This window comes from Lissotriton helveticus, chromosome 10 (genome assembly GCF_964261635.1).
Source record: "Lissotriton helveticus chromosome 10, aLisHel1.1, whole genome shotgun sequence".
Lineage (NCBI taxonomy): Eukaryota > Metazoa > Chordata > Amphibia > Caudata > Salamandridae > Lissotriton > Lissotriton helveticus.
The window spans coordinates 262930277-262951179 of record NC_136071.1 but is presented as its reverse complement, the minus strand read 5'-3'; the positions used below and the strand labels follow the sequence as shown (position 1 = coordinate 262951179).

The 20903-nt window shown below is 43.0% G+C and overlaps 1 protein-coding gene across 2 annotated transcripts in view; it reads left to right on the top strand.

Moving 5' to 3' along the window:
* CRHR2 (corticotropin releasing hormone receptor 2) overlaps positions 1 to 20903 on the top strand; it is a 1496074-nt gene that overhangs the window by 717957 nt on the left and 757214 nt on the right. The gene's annotated exons all lie outside the window — the stretch shown is intronic.

Genomic DNA, 20903 nt, shown 5'->3' with positions numbered 1-20903 from the left:
ATCTCCAATATTGTTCCTTTACCTCTGGGTTATTTTTATAGGCCGCCCAGAACACAGAGTATGCAGCCACAGATTCTGCATACTGCTGAACAGGGTATGAACCCGCACCGGGTAGATAGTACTAGGGGCACATTAGATATGAACCACCAGAACCGTTTTGCACCTCTATCTGACTTAAAGGAATGTAACTTCAAGGTAACCCCCTGTATGCTGAAGGTAAACTAGAGGGCCAGGCACCTCTTAATGATAACAACTTTAATGATATCTCGTCTCGATCTCCATTGGGACCGAAGGCACAGAGGGACAATCTAAAAATTGCCTCTTGGAATGCTGCAGGATTATTACATAAGATGAGTGACAATGGGTGGTTGAAGTAGTGGCAGGATAACAAGGTAGTGTGTTTTCAAGAAACTTGGGCTACGGACTTGGTTTTTGTAAATGCTATAGATCCTTTCAAACCAAAGCCATTCCATCTTCCTCAGGGATGGCAAAAGGGGGGCTTATTAACCTTAATCCAGAATGACCTAGAGGTCACTGTGACAATGTGGAGTAATTATAACCTAACTTTCATATATTATTGTTGGAAATACCGAAAGAAGGGATATGGCTGCTAGTCAACTACTACAATATTTGATTTGGACCATTGATGCTTCAGCTGGTGGGGGAGGTTGAGAAAAAGATTACTGCAATACTGCACATGACCAAAAGGGTTATCAACAACATAATATGGCAGGGGGATTTTAATATACACCCCTGTAAAAATAAAGTACTCTCTACATGCGGCGTGGTGGATGCAAGGGGTAACCCAACCCATCATTTTGCTCATGATGAGTATGGGGATAGATTAAACCAGGCGGTCACAGAGTTGAACATGGACATGGTATGTCAGGACATTGAAGGCAATGGAAGTATCACAAAAACATTTAGGAGGAACGGAGTGGAGACAGCGCTCAATTATATTCTGTTAACCCCTTCGTTAAGCCGTAGGGTGTGTAAGGTCATCTATGCCTTCAACATCTATAGCGACCATGCCATAGTTTCATTAGTGCTGAACTCGGTCCATAAAGTGAGACAGCATATTAGAAATGCTGCTAACCCCGCAGTAGTAAGAAGAAACGGGTTCCAGTTAAAATTGGGGGAGATAAATAAAATCAAGGTTACCCAAGAGATAGTCTCTAATTCACAGGATGAAATGAATACATGCTTGAACTCGGAAGCGAACCCTTCCGATGTAGTTCAGACTTTTAGTGGAATCTTGGGAAACATCAAAAGAGCATTATCACTAAGGGCACAAAATAGCGCCAAAGATGAAAAGAAAGGGTGGTTTGTTGCTGCCTGTATAAAGGCAAGGGTTGCTCTCTATAGAGAGCTTAAGGTTAAACCTAGAAACCCTGCCCATATAAATAGTCTGCAAGCCTCATATAAAGGAGCTAGAAAAAACAGAGAAAGGCTAGAATTATGGGCAGACCTAGACAGAGCCGCCCAACTAGGGAACAGCTCTGAGTTTTGGAGACTGATAAATGCCCCGTATTTTAAAACTACAATTGACCCGTCCCTAGATACAAAAGTGGGAAAGGATGATTGGGTCTGCCACTTTGAACACATTTTTTGTGCTACAGATACTCAACCGGGTCATAAATTGACAGAAATGTAGACTCAAAACCAAACCCTAACGTTTTACTATAGTGAGGTCAAGAAGGGGCTGGAGGGCTTTAGTTCGGGGAAAGCCCCCGTGCCCGACTGCGTCCCAACAGATATTTTCCGAGAAAATGTGGATCTATGGATGCCGTTACTGACAACTGTTATGAATAGCATTACCCGGGTAGGTCTCCCCCATCATGGTCTTCAGGAGCGATTGTCCCGATCCACAAAAAGGGAGATAGGTTGAATCCAAACAATTATAGACCAATCTCCCTGTTGGACACAACCTCAAAGTTAATGGGCTGTCTTTTATTGTCAAGGTTAGCGAATGAAATATTGATGGCAAGAAGGGTTTCATGGGTGGGCCCCACAAGTAAGCACTGGGAGGGTGATTGTGTGGTTGTGAATTTTAGAAGTAGGCACATAGCAGGTTCTATTTGAACACATTTAGGCCAGAGGTCCCCAAGTATCTCCAATATTGTTCCTTTACCTCTGGGTTATTTTTATAGGCCGCCCAGAACACAGAGAATGCAGCCACAGATTCTGCATACTGCTGAACAGGGTATGAACCCGCACCGGGTAGATAGTACTAGGGGCACATTAGATATGAACCACCAGAACCGTTTTGCACCTCTATCTGACTTAAAGGAATGTAACTTCAAGGTAACCCCCTGTATGCTGAAGGTAAATTAGAGGGCCAGGCACCTCTTAATGATAACAACTTTAATGATATCTCGTCTCGATCCCCATTGGGACCGAAGGCACAGAGGGACAATTTAAAAATTGCCTCTTGGAATGCTGCAGGATTATTACATAAGATGAGTGACAATGAGTGGTTGAAGTAGTGGCAGGATAACCAGGGAGTGTGTTTTCAAGAAACTTGGGCTACAGACTTGGTTTTTGTAAATGGCTATAGATCCTTTCAAACCAAAGCCATTCCATCTTCCTCAGGGAGGGCAAAAGGGGGCTTATTAACCTTAATCCAGAATGACCTAGAGGTCACTGTGACAATGTGGAGTAATTATAACCTAACTTTCATATATTATTGTTGGAAATACCGAAAGAAGGGATATGGCTGCTAGTCAACTACTACAATATTTGATTTGGACCATTGATGCTTCAGCTGGTGGGGGAGGTTGAGAAAAAGATTACTGCAATACTGCACATGACCAAAAGGGTTATCAACAACATAATATGGCAGGGGGATTTTAATATACACCCCTGTAAAAATAAAGTACTCTCTACATGCGGCGTGGTGGATGCAAGGGGTAACCCAACCCATCATTTTGCTCATGATGAGTATGGGGATAGATTAAACCAGGCGGTCACAGAGTTGAACATGGACATGGTATGTCAGGACATTGAAGGCAATGGAAGTATCACAAAAACATTTAGGAGGAACGGAGTGGAGACAGCGCTCAATTATATTCTGTTAACCCCTTCGTTAAGCCGTAGGGTGTGTAAGGTCATCTATGCCTTCAACATCTATAGCGACCATGCCATAGTTTCATTAGTGCTGAACTCGGTCCATAAAGTGAGACAGCATATTAGAAATGCTGCTAACCCCGCAGTAGTAAGAAGAAACGGGTTCCAGTTAAAATTGGGGGAGATAAATAAAATCAAGGTTACCCAAGAGATAGTCTCTAATTCACAGGATGAAATGAATACATGCTTGAACTCGGAAGCGAACCCTTCCGATGTAGTTCAGACTTTTAGTGGAATCTTGGGAAACATCAAAAGAGCATTATCACTAAGGGCACAAAATAGCGCCAAAGATGAAAAGAAAGGGTGGTTTGTTGCTGCCTGTATAAAGGCAAGGGTTGCTCTCTATAGAGAGCTTAAGGTTAAACCTAGAAACCCTGCCCATATAAATAGTCTGCAAGCCTCATATAAAGGAGCTAGAAAAAACAGAGAAAGGCTAGAATTATGGGCAGACCTAGACAGAGCCGCCCAACTAGGGAACAGCTCTGAGTTTTGGAGACTGATAAATGCCCCGTATTTTAAAACTACAATTGACCCGTCCCTAGATACAAAAGTGGGAAAGGATGATTGGGTCTGCCACTTTGAACACATTTTTTGTGCTACAGATACTCAACCGGGTCATAAATTGACAGAAATGTAGACTCAAAACCAAACCCTAACGTTTTACTATAGTGAGGTCAAGAAGGGGCTGGAGGGCTTTAGTTCGGGGAAAGCCCCCGTGCCCGACTGCGTCCCAACAGATATTTTCCGAGAAAATGTGGATCTATGGATGCCGTTACTGACAACTGTTATGAATAGCATTACCCGGGTAGGTCTCCCCCATCATGGTCTTCAGGAGCGATTGTCCCGATCCACAAAAAGGGAGATAGGTTGAATCCAAACAATTATAGACCAATCTCCCTGTTGGACACAACCTCAAAGTTAATGGGCTGTCTTTTATTGTCAAGGTTAGCGAATGAAATATTGATGGCAAGAAGGGTTTCATGGGTGGGCCCCACAAGTAAGCACTGGGAGGGTGATTGTGTGGTTGTGAATTTTAGAAGTAGGCACATAGCAGGTTCTATTTGAACACATTTAGGCCAGAGGTCCCCAAGTATCTCCAATATTGTTCCTTTACCTCTGGGTTATTTTTATAGGCCGCCCAGAACACAGAGAATGCAGCCACAGATTCTGCATACTGCTGAACAGGGTATGAACCCGCACCGGGTAGATAGTACTAGGGGCACATTAGATATGAACCACCAGAACCGTTTTGCACCTCTATCTGACTTAAAGGAATGTAACTTCAAGGTAACCCCCTGTATGCTGAAGGTAAATTAGAGGGCCAGGCACCTCTTAATGATAACAACTTTAATGATATCTCGTCTCGATCCCCATTGGGACCGAAGGCACAGAGGGACAATTTAAAAATTGCCTCTTGGAATGCTGCAGGATTATTACATAAGATGAGTGACAATGAGTGGTTGAAGTAGTGGCAGGATAACCAGGGAGTGTGTTTTCAAGAAACTTGGGCTACAGACTTGGTTTTTGTAAATGGCTATAGATCCTTTCAAACCAAAGCCATTCCATCTTCCTCAGGGAGGGCAAAAGGGGGCTTATTAACCTTAATCCAGAATGACCTAGAGGTCACTGTGACAATGTGGAGTAATTATAACCAAATTTTCATATATTATTGTAGGAAATACCGAAAGAAGGGATATGGCTGCTAGTCAACTACTACAATAATAGATTTGGACCATTGATGCCTCAGCTGGTGGGGAAGGTTGAGAAAAAGATTACTGCAATACTGCACAAGACCAAAAGGGTTATCAACAACATAATATGGCAGGGGGATTTTAATATACACCCCTGTAAAAATAAAGTACTCTCTACATGCGGCGTGGTGGATGCAAGGGGTAACCCAAACCATCATTTTGCTCATGATGAGTATGGGGATAGATTAAACCAGGCGGTCACAGAGTTGAACATGGACATGGTATGTCAGGACATTGAAGGCAATGGAAGTATCACAAAAACATTTAGGAGGAACGGATTGGAGACAGCGCTCGATTATATTCTGTTAACCCCTTCGTTAAGCCGTAGGGTGTGTAAGGTCAGCTATGCCTCCAACATCTATAGCGACCATGCCATAGTTTTATTAGAGCTGAACTCGGTCCATAAAGTGAGACAGCATATTAGAAATGCTGATAACCCCGCAGTAGTAAGAAGAAACAGGTTCCAGTTAAAATGGGGGGAGATAAATAAAATCAAGGTTACCCAAGAGATAGTCTCTAATTCACAGGATGAAATGAATACATGCTTGAACTCGGAAGCGAACCCTTCCGAAGTAGTTCAGGCTTTTAGTGGAATCTTGGGAAACATCAAAAGAGCATTATAACTAAGGGCAAAAAATATCACCGGAGATGAAAAGAAAGGGTGGTTTGTTGCTGCCTGTATAAAGGCAAGGGTTGCTCTCTATAGAGAGCTTAAGGTTAAACCTAGAAACCCTGCCCATATAAATAGTCTGTGTGCCTCATATAAAGAAGCTAGAAAAATCAGAGAAAGGCTAGAATTATGGGCAGACCTAGACAGAGCCGCCCAACTAGGGAACAGCTCTGAGTTTTGGAGACTGATAAATGCCCCATATTTTAAAACCACAATTGACCCGTCCCTAGATACAAATGTGGGAAAGGATTATTGGGTCTGCCACTTTGAACACATTTTTTGTGCTACAGATACTCAACCGGGTCATAAATTGACAGAAATGGAGACTCAAAACCAAACCCTAAAGTTTTCCTATAGTGAGGTCAAGAAAGGGCTGGAGGGCTTTAGTTCGGGGAAAGCCCCCGGGCCCGACTGCGTCCCAATAGATATTTTCCGAGAAAATGTGGATCTATGGATGCCGTTACTGACAAATGTTATGAATAGCATTACCCGGGTAGGTCTCCCCCATCATGGTCTTCAGGAGCGATTGTCCCGATCCACAAAAAGGGAGATAGGTTGAATCCAAACAATTATAGACCAATCTCCCTGTTGGACACAACCTCAAAGTTAATGGGCCGTCTTTTATTGTCAAGGTTAGAGAAATGGGGAAGGGGCAACAACATTCTTATCCAAGCCCAATACGAATTCCAGCAGGGGAAGGGTACAATAGATCAAGCCCTTAATTTAGCCTTGACGATAGATAAGTATACCAGTATAAAGGAAGGAAAATTATATATGGCGTTCATGGACCTGAGCGCAGCTTTTGACTGCGTGGTCCACGACAACCTTTGGAGTATAATGCAGTCGATGGGGGTGGACCTGGCTATATTAAACTTCATAAGGCAGCTATATGTCAATGCAACAGCTTCAGTTCGCTACACAAAAAATGGAGACTGTACGCGCCCATTTAAAATTGGTGGGGGGGGCGGCAGGGATGCGTGTTGGCTCCTTTTCTCTTCTCTTTGTACACTAATGGAGTAGAGTAAGCACTTTTAGCGGTTAGTGATGATGTTCCCAGATTTGGAAATCTTAGCACTCCCATACTGGCGTATGCAGATGATGCTGTATTGATCGCAAGGACGGGGTATATACAGAGACTGATTATGGAATATGTCTCTTTTATGGGCGCCCTCCATATGAGAGTAAATCACACAAAGTCGTTTGTAATTGTGGCAGGGGCTGGAAAAAAAGATAAACACCCAAGTTTTCATGCGGAAGGGAATAAAATTGAAGTGGTAGAATCCTTCCCGTACCTGGGTATCCTCTTTGATAAAGACCTCTCTTTGAAAAAACTAGTGGTAGACAGAAAGCGGGTTATGGAGAGGGGCATAACCGCACTGAAATCCTTTGCTAAAAAACTGGGGGCCAAACCACTCCCCACGATTAAGAATATCTATCAGGCCCGTGTAAAAGCATCTGTATCTTATAGAGCAGGAGTATGGGGGTGACAAACCCTACTGCATTGCAGACAGTTCAGAATAAATATTTAAAATCTGTAGTAGGTCTCCCCTCATCCTTCGCAAATGGTATACTACACATGGAGCTAGATATTCCTTACATCGCTGAACAGATTAAAGTGGCTCCATTACTTTTGTGGGACTCAATATGGAGAAGGGAATCTGTACCGCTTACGCAGCTAATTATTAAGAGCTGCCTAGACATGTACCACTGGAAGAGATCTAGGTGGCTGAGTTATGTGGAGCACACTTTCAAAGAAATTGGGCTCCTGGAACTTTTCAATGATCGCCTTGCATGTAAGGGGTTTTCCAAACAGAAGGTAATCGATGGGTTTTCCCGAATGGCGGAATATAAGAGGTCAAAATCTGAGGCGGGGAAACACACTCTGCGGTCATACCAAGGTAATACACCTGTGATAGAGGGAGGGTTCACGTACCTAGCAATAGCAAATATCCCAAAGCACAGATACATTTTGTTAAGGTTTAGAACTAACCTGATAATGTGTATGCTAGGCTATCCGGAAAATTTTGAATTAATGATTTGAGCGTTTGCCCGTGTGATAATGTATCAACTCAATCGGAGATACATCTAGTCCTTTTCTGTACACTGTATAAAAAGGAAAGGAAAGTCTACCTGATGCCGATTTTAAATAAGACGAGGTTTACACAATGTCGGGTGGCCCTATACTTTTTAAAATCTTTACCAGACCTGTTTGTCTGTTTCTCAATGGCCTCTTTCTCATGGGCTTGTTTGAAGAAGAGAAAGGGGTTGGTTAAGAGTTCTGTGACATGTATTCTGAATAGTATTTGATCTCGTGTCTTTTCCCTTTTTCATGTGTTAACATGATATGATTGGTTTTTAATGATGGTATTTTATGAAATTGTGATGTGTATGTATTTATTCTTTTATGATCATTTTAAATTTTGATCGAATAAAGAGTTTTGATGATGATGATGATGATGGTAAGGCTGTGTCATTTGCAGTACATTCCATCCCATCTGACTTGACGTTCAAACAAACAGTAATATTTTGTTATTAATGCCTATATTACCTGTACTACTATAGCCTTCGAAATAGTTTGGAGCACGTTCTGTCACATGGTGTCCATATTTCCATAATGCAGGCTTAACAATTAATGTACAGATTACTGTACATAGTATTTGTTTTGGGTCAATTCATAACACTGCTTGAAATTGTCATAAATCTACTCATCGTTGGTTAATTCCTATGACTTGACTAGACTACTGACTCTTCGGGATTCACACATATACATGGAGTACATATGGACATCAATGCAGGTTCCATATTTCCACCAGTTCCCTTGACATTTTCTCCCCGGCACAATCAGCAGAAGAAAGGGTGGCTGAACAATGCATTCCAAACTCAAATGAGGCTACATCCAGTTCTCCAGTTCCCATTTAAAAGTGCAGCGGTTTGGGTGTTTTAATACCACATTTGCTCTGTTTGACCAGCCTCTTTTGGCTGCACGTATATGTGCACAAATGGGAGGGGTTATTTGGAAGCTATACCATTGAGTTATGCCCTTGTGCACTTTCACTGCATTGCCAATTGCCATATTTGCCTTTCCACCGAGAGCACACATATTCTCACCTCACCCACTGAACGAGTACAAATAATAACGAGGCAAAATGCAAGCTAATAGTAATTTTTGCCCATCACAATGTTCCATCTATCGCAGGGACCTATCAAGGGTGCTGTGGGACCCAGTGCAAGCAAGAGAAGGAGACCCACACAAAATAAATCTATATTCGAATTGCAGTGGCCCCCCTTGCAGCACGTGTATTAGCTACCCCATGCCCTGATCCAATATAGATAATTCGGTGACTCTTTCCCTTCTAGAGTAGTCGCCCCTCCCTTCATTAAAATGTGTCTTTATGCAGTGTAATATAATTGTAATGTTTAGAGGTGAGTAAAAATGTTTGGCCTTAGTAAGTAATTGTCCACTTTTCCAAGCATAGTACTCTTGTCACTGATGCAACTATTTCCTGTCAACTACCAGTTGACTCTGCCAGTCTATCTGTGTCTCGTAAACTCTTCTGTCACTGAAGCCTGTCTGTGCCTTGAGCTTCAGAGAATTTTATACACCCACAAAGTGGTTTGAACAATACAACGTATGTTTACTGCAATAGCAAGGTCTGCTGCTTTTGTCTCATGATTCAAGCTGGACTGAAAAGTCAATGAGTGAAGGCTAGGTGCCTTCTGTCATTGTAACCTTCAATTGGAACCGGATAAATGATTCTGTACAGGCTGTCCCAGAGTTGCCTGGTGCTACGATTCTTCTCGAACCTTCACTCTTTGTGCTCACTTTTTATAACTTTATTTCCTTTTTTTTAAAACCCTTGCATACACAATTAACTAAAATTGTCCTGATGTTCTTTCATGTATTTTCAATCTGTAAGACTATGTTCATTGAATAATAACAATAAACAATACACATAATTATCAACCTTCTAGAAACTCTTCGAAACTCATAACAAAACATCGTAAATAACACTGTCAGCGTTTAAAATAAATATTGCAAATATATTCATTTAAGCTTGATTATCACATTGCAAAAAATTGTATAAAATAAATATTTTGCATTATTGACACGTTATCACTTTTGATTTATTAACTGACACGTAACCCAAAGAGGGGAATACCCAGAATCAAGAAGACACGATATTCATAACACCTTCCAAACAAAAGTTCAGAGGAGAGCCCCTCCTGTGTTTGAGCCCTTGGGACTGGCCTTCCTTCTGTGTTTCTGTGGGCTTGCCCAGGCCACGTGTAGTATGAAGAGTTAAATAACACATTCAGATTTCTTCCACACCACTTCTTTTCACAAGAACTGAGCTAACCACAGTTAACAGCTCTATTTTGTGGACAGTCCTTAGATTATCCTGATGGCTAGCAGAGTGAGTAACTCAGCCCAGGAGGGGGGGGACACAGGGCTGGATTCTGATTATTGTTGAAACCAGGGAAATAAGACAATTCTTAACGTATCATTGGGAGTGTAGTTATATTGAAAGGGAATGTGATCTATCCTCTGGAGGCTTGTTTACTCTGAAATAGATATGTGACTGGACCCTGCAAGCTTAAGAGAAAATAAACTACAGTTTGGTACAGATTTTGACCATAATGCATGATTGATAGGGTGAGCAGAAAAATCCACTCTTCCGGCGAAGTTGGCGTTATTTTAGCCATCTGCTTTATGCATGTTACGCTGTAGTCGGGCCAAATTCTGCCAACCACAGTGTGGCAGAACTGTTTTCCACTCTGGGCTCTCCAACGGTAAGTTGCAGAGCATGAGCAAGATTTGGTGTCCCTAGTGTGATTTTCAGTCGCTAGGTGGGTGCCCAGTGAGTTTTCCCCAATGCAGGCAGTCACAGGTAGTTGAAAAAGTTTGCTGTTAAAAAGATGCAGCTCGAGTGGAAAATCTACTTGAGCCAATCCTAGGATGCTTGTTTTCTGGCCTGGTAGTTCAGGTGGAACTGTTCCCATGGAAAGCAGGGTCAAGAATGATTTGCATATATGGCTGGTAACAAACTGGAATGGCATGGTGCGCATAAAAACAATGGGTTTAAGCTCAGATGTCTGAACTGGGGTAAATGTTTGACATTTCAGCATTCCATCCATCAATTGTTCTGTTGACATTTGTTGCACTAAGTGGAGAGTTTCTCACTACCAGGACATGTAAAACTTAAAAGTACATGTGCTGCCTTTTAAATACATTGCATCCTGCCCTCTGGGTTGCCCAGTGCCTACCTTAGGAGTGACATATATGTATAAAAAGTGAAGGTTTGGGCCTGGCAAGAGGTTTAGCTTGCCAGATCGAGATGGCAATGTAAACTGCACACACAGGTTCTACAATGGCAGCCCTGAGCCATGGTTAGGGGGCTGCTTAAGTGGGTGGCCCACTACTAGCATTTGATGTATAGGCCCTGGGCACATGTGGGGCACTTTACTAGGGACTTATATGTAAATTAAATATGCCAATTGGGGGTGAGCCAATTTTACCATGTTGGAGAGAGAGTACATGCACGTTAGCACTGGTAAGCAGTGCTAAAGTGCTCAGAGTCCTAGGAGCAGCAAAAACAATGTCAGGAAAACTAGAGGAGGAAGGAAAAAAGTTGGGGGAAGACCACCCTAAGGTTGTCAGTTGTGACAATGTGCAAATAACTGTTTAATATGGAAAAGCATGCCTTTCAGTGTTAATCCATTATTTTAGTTAACATGGCTTAGACAGTTAAGCCAACTAAAATCAGCACTATTATTCACTTGCAGGCTTATAACATTTATGTATGATTGCCTAGTACTAATTTTGTAACATAAACATTGCACATCATCAGTAAAAGCATTTTGGGAGCAAATAAAATTCACATCAACAGGTGCCAACAGGCCCTTTCACAGTTGCAAAGAGCCCAAAAGCTTTATTTAAGCTCACTGAGCCACACCAAGGGTCCGGAGTATCTACACAACCTCAGAAATTGTAAGTGAAAGATGGATTACTTCAGAGAGGCAGCGGTACTAAACATAAAGTAGTGTCCTGGAGCTACCTTAGGTATCTGGTATCACACTCACTTAAACGAGCATGGTGCTGCCCTAGAGAGACACTCCTGACACCAAAGATATGAACTAGGAACAGATGGATGTCTTTTGTAGCAACCTTTCGCCCAGCTAGCAATAGGGTCAGCAAAATATTAAAAAAGAATTGGAGTATATTACATGCCCAACCCAGTTTTGCAGATCCAGATCTATTTTCCTACAAAAGAAGAAACAACTTAGGGTACCACTTGTACTATGCCATTGCGTGACAGCCACACACAATAGGGAGCTTAGGTGTGTATAGTGGTCACTGGCAGGTTGGGAGGGAGGAGCTGGGTACAGCCCCGCTGACACTTGAATAGGTTATGTCCTGACTCCACTCAGAGGATTGCATACCCCCAGTAGTTAGTATGGAGCCAGGACAATGAAGGCAGGGTGCCTGGGCACTTCAAAGGGAAAGCTCTAGACGCTTCTCCCCTACTTCAAAGGCACAACTGAGTATAAATACTGTACCTCGGATACCAACTCTTCAGTACACTTCCGGACCTGTGGATACTCTGCCACTTTGAAGTGCGCAACCATACTGAAAACGATTCATGAGGCAAGTGATAGACCAACCAACACTCCCGAATCACGGAGGTAATTTGACCTAACTGCTGCTAAGATGTAATTGCTGCTGGATTTCTGCTCTAATTCAGTGGATAATGGCTTAAATACATTAGATGAATGGAACAGCATAGTCTCTATGTAACCCTTTCCCACCTTAGGTATCCTGGCTAGGTACCTTATATGACTATACAGAACAACTTACAGGACATTTCCCATATACCTTAATTTGTATAAATTGGTTAGTGGTTTAAATACATTAGATGAATGATCTCAACTTAACAGTTATTTGACCTTAGGTATCCTGGCTATGTGCCTTTTATGCCTATAACAAACATATTACAAGATAATTCTCCCGATGTGATGTTCCCATGTACTGTAACTTACATATACTGTTTGATTTGTAAATCAGGTGTCTTCTTTGTGCAATTTTTGTAAGGAATTTATATTTTGTTTTTCTGTTCACCTAACTTGGTAGATCTACTATTTATCTACATTGTCTACGAGATTTTAAGCTCATATGGGCAGGCTCCCTTCCTGCTGACTCTTTTCAGTACCCCAGGGGCGCTTAGCATATTACTGCATCTCAATCATCTCGCGGTCTAGGTTTTTCTTCCCAAAATTAATTTAGACTAGTAGCCCTCAGACACGGTGTGCCTGATTCATTCAGCATGTGTCGCGCTTCAGAAACTTCATGCCACTGTAAAACTCGGTGATTGCCCATTACAGGCTGCTACAACCTTGCGTTGCTCCTACTACTAGCCTAAGTTGCCTCCCTTAATACTGATCTCCTTTTAAAGATTTAAGCCCTGCTATTTGCAGGTGCGCACAATCCATTCTTTTACAGATCCTCCCTGACTCGACTCCCAACGCCTTGCAATATTGCATTTGGTTATTATGAGCACTAGCACGCTAATTACATAGCTCCAGCCCAGACAGCAACAACATTTCGCTACCAGCTCTTGTTGCTTATCTGTTACTGACCTGTATAGTCTGATCCACTTTGATTAATGGTTGTGATTTATTTGCCATTTAGCTTTAACTAATTCTTCATACGTACCTTGGAGGATGTGCCCTCCACGACGATGCATTTTGTGGAATTTTGGCATTTGGCAGATATTGTTGCTGGGAAACATCTATTACAACGCAGGCCCTTTACAATGCAGTCAATTCCACGACTGCAATGCTACCACATGTTCCATTACAACGCCAGTCATTACAACAACTTGCATTAGGGAACTGGGGGTGGGATTGGTGTTTGATTTTAAAACCAACTCCTTCCCTACTGATACACTGACTGGAGTTGTAATGACTTGCGTTGTAATGGAACTCGTGGTAACGACACAGTAGTGGTATTGACTGCAGTGTTAAGCCACGCGTTGTTTTGGCATGCATGGTAACAGATGCTATTCATTGCTGTCTCATAGCTAATATAGCTTGTGTGCTTTTAATCATGATTTTCAATGTATTTTAATACATTTATCCAAGATTGCTTGTGATCCTTCTGTAGGCCTAGTGATTTGTCACACCTTCCATACCTAAAAGTGCTTATACTAGTCACAACCACCCAAGTAAAGTCTGACTACTCTTTCCTTCAAGGCTATTCGCACCACAGGGTTGAGTTCTGAATCATAACTCTTGGATTATGTTAGGTTACCTTCCCCTGTCAATCACTGACTAGGTTGCCCTCATTTGTCTTCCACAATCTCCAGAACTGCTTCATTATGTATAAGCCTTGAGGGTGAAGGAACCAAAAATATTACACTAGTGGACCATACTCACCAATAGCCCATATACCTTATTCAAGAATAATAAATCAGTCAGCAATGGAGAAAGTTCAATCGTTTATTCTGCAAATACGAACCCTGACAGGGGAGTCTCAGTCTACACAACCCTCGGAGGTGTGCAGAGGAGACTGACTACATACAATTGATACCAAGCATATATACGTTTCACACACCCCACAATGTCACCTTACTAGGAAAGATACAACTTGTCAGTGAGCCAACAGGAAGACCCATATAAGGCACAATTGATTGCTAGTAGCTAGGTTTAAGATATTCCGGGGGCAGGTCAGTAAGGTGCCTCCCTTTCTATCTGTAGCTTGGCGAGTGCAAGAACAAGATCTGCTAGAATGTGCACATCCCACAAGAAGGGCAGGTGTGACCTTGGGTTTCTCTGAGCTGCATGCTAGCAAGTGGAGCAGATAGCTAAGCCAGCCATCATGGTTTCGTGCAGAAAGCTTAATCACGTGATTTCAGGGAAACAGTACTTGAAATAGAGAAATGAAACAATCATGGCTCCAGTCACGTCAATAGGTTTAAGCGGTACACAAGTGAATCATTCACAAATACAATAATACAATGATATAATGCAATGCTAACGTGCGGTTATAAGGTTATATTGTATATACTAGGCCAATATCATGTATTTATCATATTTATATCCCATCAGACGGCCCTTTTGGCCTATTATAGCCAATATAACTGGATTCATTCTACGTACACTCCCTCATCGATCTGCATAAGATCTGAAACTACCTTCTGAATCATTTGTTTTTTGACTTTGGCCTGACGAGAGATAGTCAAGGCAGACGTTATTCTAGCCGCACAGAAAGAACAGCAAGCTGGGCCACAATGGAGACACAGACAGCAAATAAATATGACTCCAAAGGCTCCAGCAAGAATTATAAATATTTTCCAACCCCAGGTAGCTAGAAGATGCCAGAACCATCCACTAAGGGACCACGTACCATTGTCGACATGTGCTTCACTGGCTAATCGGTGTAACTTCTGGATTGCTAGATGTATGGTTGGGGCTGAATCAGGGATGAAAACACAACAAGAGCTGCCAATCACGCGGCAGGCTCCACCCCTATCTGCGAGGATGACGTCAAGAACCATCCGGTTCTGAAGCACAACAAGCCTCGTAGCCTGAAGCTCAACAGTAATATTAGTCAAAATCCCAGTTGTGGTCTGGACCACATTTTCCACTATTCTTGACAGACGTCTTATACTGCGGCTGTTGAAAATCGGTCCCCAAAAAGGGGTGAGACCTTTAGCAAAGTCTTCAAACTGTTGCAAGGAGGTGTCAGTCTGATCAGTACTATCAGTATTGAAACTCCTGATACTCCGGTTAGATTCTATCTCTCTTTTAACTAGTTGATGTGTCTTATGATAATCAGATGGGGCAATATAAACTGGGGGGTATAGGAATGAGAGGTAACACCGCCCTGCCCATCCTCAGGGTAGCCATGTATATGCGTTTTCACCGCACACAAAATATACATTGGGAGGAGTAATCACGGGAGGAGTACTATATGTCTGCAAGGTATAAGTGTAATTATATCTACTGCTTCCTACCTTTATGTGGCCTTGTCCCTGTATGCAAAAGGGGGAAGTACCATTTATAATGGGAATTGGCAAGGCTTTGTCATTGGTGACATTTTGTTCTTTAAAGTGCTGACAATATATGGTGGAGTTGAAAAGTTCAAAATCCTGCATTTCTTCTTGTAGCCAAGTAGCATTTTTATATTCAGTGTATACATTCATACAAGCATTTGGGTCTAAGGATCCCTCTCCTCCATTCCCTTCAGCATCAAATCCTTGGTGCTGTTCTATATACTTCAGAATGGCCTCATAGTCTTTTTCGGTATATATCTTAGGTTCAGCCACATAGTGAGAATACATCAGTGACAATAATTGGAACCAGGCTTCACAGCTAGCTAAGTGGGACAAGGGTAGGGAAATTAATAATTCATGTTGATGCATTACTGACTGGAGTAACCCACAGACCCAACAATTTGTCTTGTTGGTTGTACTATGGGTCTGATGTAGCATTTCAATAAAAACATTTTTTGCATAAGTTTCTCTATGTCTAGCCTTATGTGGAGTTACGGAATAAAAGAGGTGTTCCTCTGGAGCAGGGGTAGTTCCTAGCAAAGTATGTACAGGGTGCTGAAATTCTAAATACACAAATACACACATCAAAATTACTGTGATTATAACAATAAAAGCAACAAATGCCACCTTCACTCTGGTGGGCCATCCGGAAAATAATTGCATATTATCGATATACCGTCGAGGGGCAAGTTGTTGTTCATCCTCCATCGCAAATCGGGCAAAAGGAAACATGCTCTCTATAAGTCCAAAATCTAACTCGGCTCCTCTCTACAAGTCCAAATCTAATCTTTGTATCCACAAAGCACGCACACCACCAGAGGGTTCTTCTTCCCACTAAGGGATCTTCTCCCTGTGTCCGTTAGAGCCTCACAGGTAGACTCCTATCGTTCATCAAGAGAACCAACTTTTATATCCTAGTAGTACGATCGCGGCCCTTAACTCAGTCTTTCTTTCTGAACAGAGCTTATTTAACACAATGTTCCAAGCTCTCAACGAGTTAAGTCCAGTGTCTCGCTCAGTACCCCAGTAATTCTTATCCGATGTTCCTCAACTCAAGTCTCTGTCTAGCTCCTACCATTGGAAGCTGGGGTATCGCGCTGTTTTCGGGGCCGCAGGTCGTATTTACAACCGCCAGGTTGCTCCTGGTCAGAAAACAACTCTGCTGCAAGGGCATCTGATGCATTCGAAACCTGTGGTGCCTTGGAATAACAGCCTCTGCTGGTCGAGCTGTCGCACTTTCCACGGTGGGCAACACCTCACTTGGTTGCCCTATTTCTTGGGCGTCTGAAAAAGGCAGAAAGCTTTAATTCAGCTCTCCTTCCTGACTCGGAATTCCTTCTCGATTCCTTAGATCAAATGGCAAAGGCAGCGGCAGGCGTTTCAGATGTGTGACATGGATCGAGTGCTTTCTTCCATGCACTTTCACCGCCGTCCTCGTTGCCAAGAGGAATTGGTAAGGGTCCGACCACCTCGGTTCCAAACTCGATTTCCGTTGATAATTCTTCACCAGTACCCACTGGCCAGGCTCCAGTTGATGTCCAGGACCCTCCGGTAGTGGCTGCAATGTGTCCGATACCTGTTGATGAATAGAATGCAAATCTTTAGTCAAAGCATCCAGGTAGTCTGTCATCAAAGGATAATCAATATCCCTAAAGGATCGGGGTCCGGGGACTCCCCACACATTGGCGGGGCGACCAAAGATCACTTCATATGGGGACAATCCAGTTCTAGTGTGAGGGGTTGTCCTTAGGGACAGCAATGCCAATGGGAGGGCGTCGGGCCAATTTAGCCCAGTATTTGCACAGATTTTAGCCATTTTCAATTTCAGAGTGCCATTATATTTTTCGACCAGACCCGCCGACTGGGGATGTCTGGCGGCATGAAACTTTTGTTTTATCTGCAGTCCATCACAAACACTTTGTACTAGCAGGGCATTAAAATGAGGCCCGTTGTCTGACCAGATCTCCCGGGGTAAACAATATCGGATGAAGTTCTCTTTAATCAAGGCTTTAGCAGTTGCAACTGCAGTGGCTTCTTTGGTATGGTAGGCTTCGACCCATTTACTAAAAGCACATACCACCACCAGTACATACTTCAAATTATTCACTCTTTCCATCTGAATGTAATCAATTTGTATTACCTCAAAAGGCAAAGACGGTGGGGCAAAATTTCCACTTGAAATAGATTCTCTACCCCCAGGATTATGACGTAAACACACAGGGCAGTATTTTACTATATATGCTGCGGTTTTGGGAATGTTTGGGTTGTTCCATTCTGGGTCTAACACCGCACAAATACCTTTCGCACCAATGTGGGCCGGACCATGGGCCATGGTCACTACAGCATATACTAAAGCATTAGGTAGCAAACACCGCTGTTTCTCAGATCGATCTATCCAACATTCATTCTTATCTAATTTCCCTACTTCATGTTCCCATCTCTGTACTTCATCTATTGTTGCTTCCTTCTGTAATTCTCTCACGCTTTCAATGGTATTGTCAAAAAGGGATGTCTCTGCCACCCACCGGGCCGATGTGCTAGGGAACATGGGGTTAATTCTAGCCTGGGCTGTTTCTTTCGCTACTGAATCAGCAAAAGCGTTTCCCTTTCCAGTGGAATCAACAACTCTCTTATGGGCGCTGCACTTGATGATGGGCACTTTCTCTGGTAATGTTAAAGCAAATAACAATCAATCAATTAAGGGGCCATGTTGAATTTTCTGACCATGTGTGGTAAAGAAACCCCTCTCCCTCCACAGCCTCCCAAAGCTATGGGCCACGCCAAAGGCGTACTGGCTGTCCGTAAAAATGTTCACACTCAATTTGCATGCTCTTAACAAAGCTATTAGTTCACCTGCCTGGGCTGAGTGATGGGAAATCCTTGCAGTTTCTACCACAGTCTATAATGTCGTAACAGCATACGCAGCTGTCACAGTGCCATCTGGTAACTTACAACAAGAGCCATCTACATTCAACTGCCCCTGGGGTTCTAGTAAAGGGGTGTCAGCGAGGTCTACACGCCCCTTCGTTTCTCCTTCAGTTCTAAATATACAATCATGGACATCGTCCTTTCCATCATTTGAAGGGAGAGGCAATAATGTGGCTGGGTTCAGAGTAGCACATCTTTTAATTGTGATATGGGGTGCAAACAAGGTTAACTCATACCCTGTCAATCGAGCACTCGTAAGGTGCTGGGTCTTGGTTCTATTCAAAAGGATATCTACAGCATGCGGCACCATGACTGTGAGGTCCGTATTCAGGACTATTCCCTCCGATTGTCGGATGGCCACCGCTACTGCCGCAGTGGCCCTCAGGCAACTCGGGAGGGCTTGTGCAACAATATCCAGGACTGATGAAAAGAATGCGCAGGGTCTTTGCTTCCCACCAAAACCCTGCTTTAACACTGAAAGCGAACATCCGTCCACCTCGTGCACATAAAGTGAAAAAGGCTTTCGGTAATCTGGAGTACCCAAGACAGGTGCAGAACAAAGAGCAGACTTTAAAGAATCAAAGGCTTCTTGACATTCATCCGTCCAGGGAAGGGGTTCATGCACATCTTTGGTTGTCAAATACAACAAGGGTTTAAAGAGGAGTGAATAGTTAGGAATCCACTGGCGACAGTAAGAGGTTATGCCAAGAAAAGCACAAACACACGTTGAGTACAAGGTACAGACATGTTAGTTATCACAGATATCTGTTCTGGAGTCAATCATCTCCCCGCTTTTGACAGTAAGTGGCCAAGATAGGTCACTTTCTGTCGACAATATTGAAATTTAGAAAGGGATACTTTATTACCCTTTTCATCCAAATGTTTCAACAATTTAACAGTGGCTTCCTTACAACCCTCTTCTGTATCGGAGGCCACCAAGATGTCATCCACATACTGGATGATCGTATTTCCTGTTGGTAAAATTAATTCATCAAGAACAGCTTTCAAGGCTTGGCTGTAAATGCTAGGACTCTCTGTATAGCCTTGAGGTGCATCAGTAAATCTAAATCTTCGGCCAGCTAATGAGAATCCAAAGATATGTCTGCTATCAGGGTGAATTGGGATGCTAAAGAAAGCATTATTTAAGTCGATAACTGAAAAATATTGAGCCGTAGGGGGAATCATTGTTAGAATTGCAGTGATGTCGGGTACCACTGGGTATTGTGGGACCACAATCTTGTTAACCTCTCGGAGGTCAATCACAAAACGATATGTATTTTTATAATCCGGGGCACCATCCATTGGTGTTTTCTTAAAAATCGGCAAAATCGGGCTGTTACAAACATTAGCAGCTGTCTCCTCTACTACTCCTCTCTGAATGAGGTCACGGATAATGAGCAACAAGGCCTGTTCACCTTCTGGTGAAATTTTATGCTGAGGAATGCTGGGCAGCTGGGCATTAGGTTTCAAGGTTATCGACACGGGGGCTATTCTTAACAGACCAACATCGGTGTCTCCCGTAGCCCACAGTGTCCGAGGAATTGTAGAAAACTCAGGGGGAAGGCTCTCGTTTTTCGCAAAATATTGAGCCGCTTTCAAGGATGACTTTTGAATTGTCAAGTAGACACCATCAGGGGAACAATAAATCTGTGCATTTAACTTTTTCAAAATATCCAGGCCCAAAAGATTTTCTCCACAATTTGAAGCTAAAAGAAAAGGCGAATGCATAGGAATGGGGCCTATAGTAAAAGGCAGAGGCTTAGAAACGGGGCTTATCACCGGTATTCCAGAGAATCCCACTGATACGTTATTTTGGCCAGACAGAGCAGCCCCTGGGACCAGCGTATGGGCAACTGAGCTATTCATTGCCCCAGTATCCACTAGGAATTTTCCCGATGTTCCCAACAGTTCCCCTTGTACATGAGGTCCCTCCTGGTCAATTGGTACTGTAAAGCGGCCCCCGCTCTGTCCTTGGCTGTCTCATGCATAATCCGGTCCGTCATACTCATCATCCCTATAGGTCTCGTTGTAGTACTGTCTGTTTTGGGGGTCATAAAAGTAATTTTTCCGAGAACCCTCATGTTGTATTTCCTCTCGTCGCATGCTATTTCGGTCAATATTCCCCCGACCCCTTCCTCGTCCTCTGTTAGGACCGTTTCATGCTAGCAACAGAGGTCAATCCGCCCTCCAGTGCCCTTCCTGTTTGCAATATGAACATTGATTTATCCCAATGTTCGGGGGACCTCCTTGACCTCTTTCCGTGATTGCACCCCACTGGAATGAGCCACGTACTCCCCGTCCTGTATTCTGCCCTCTACTAACTTGCTGCAACAGAACTCTAGTCTTTAGGGGCCCGATGTAGGTCGGTCGGTAACG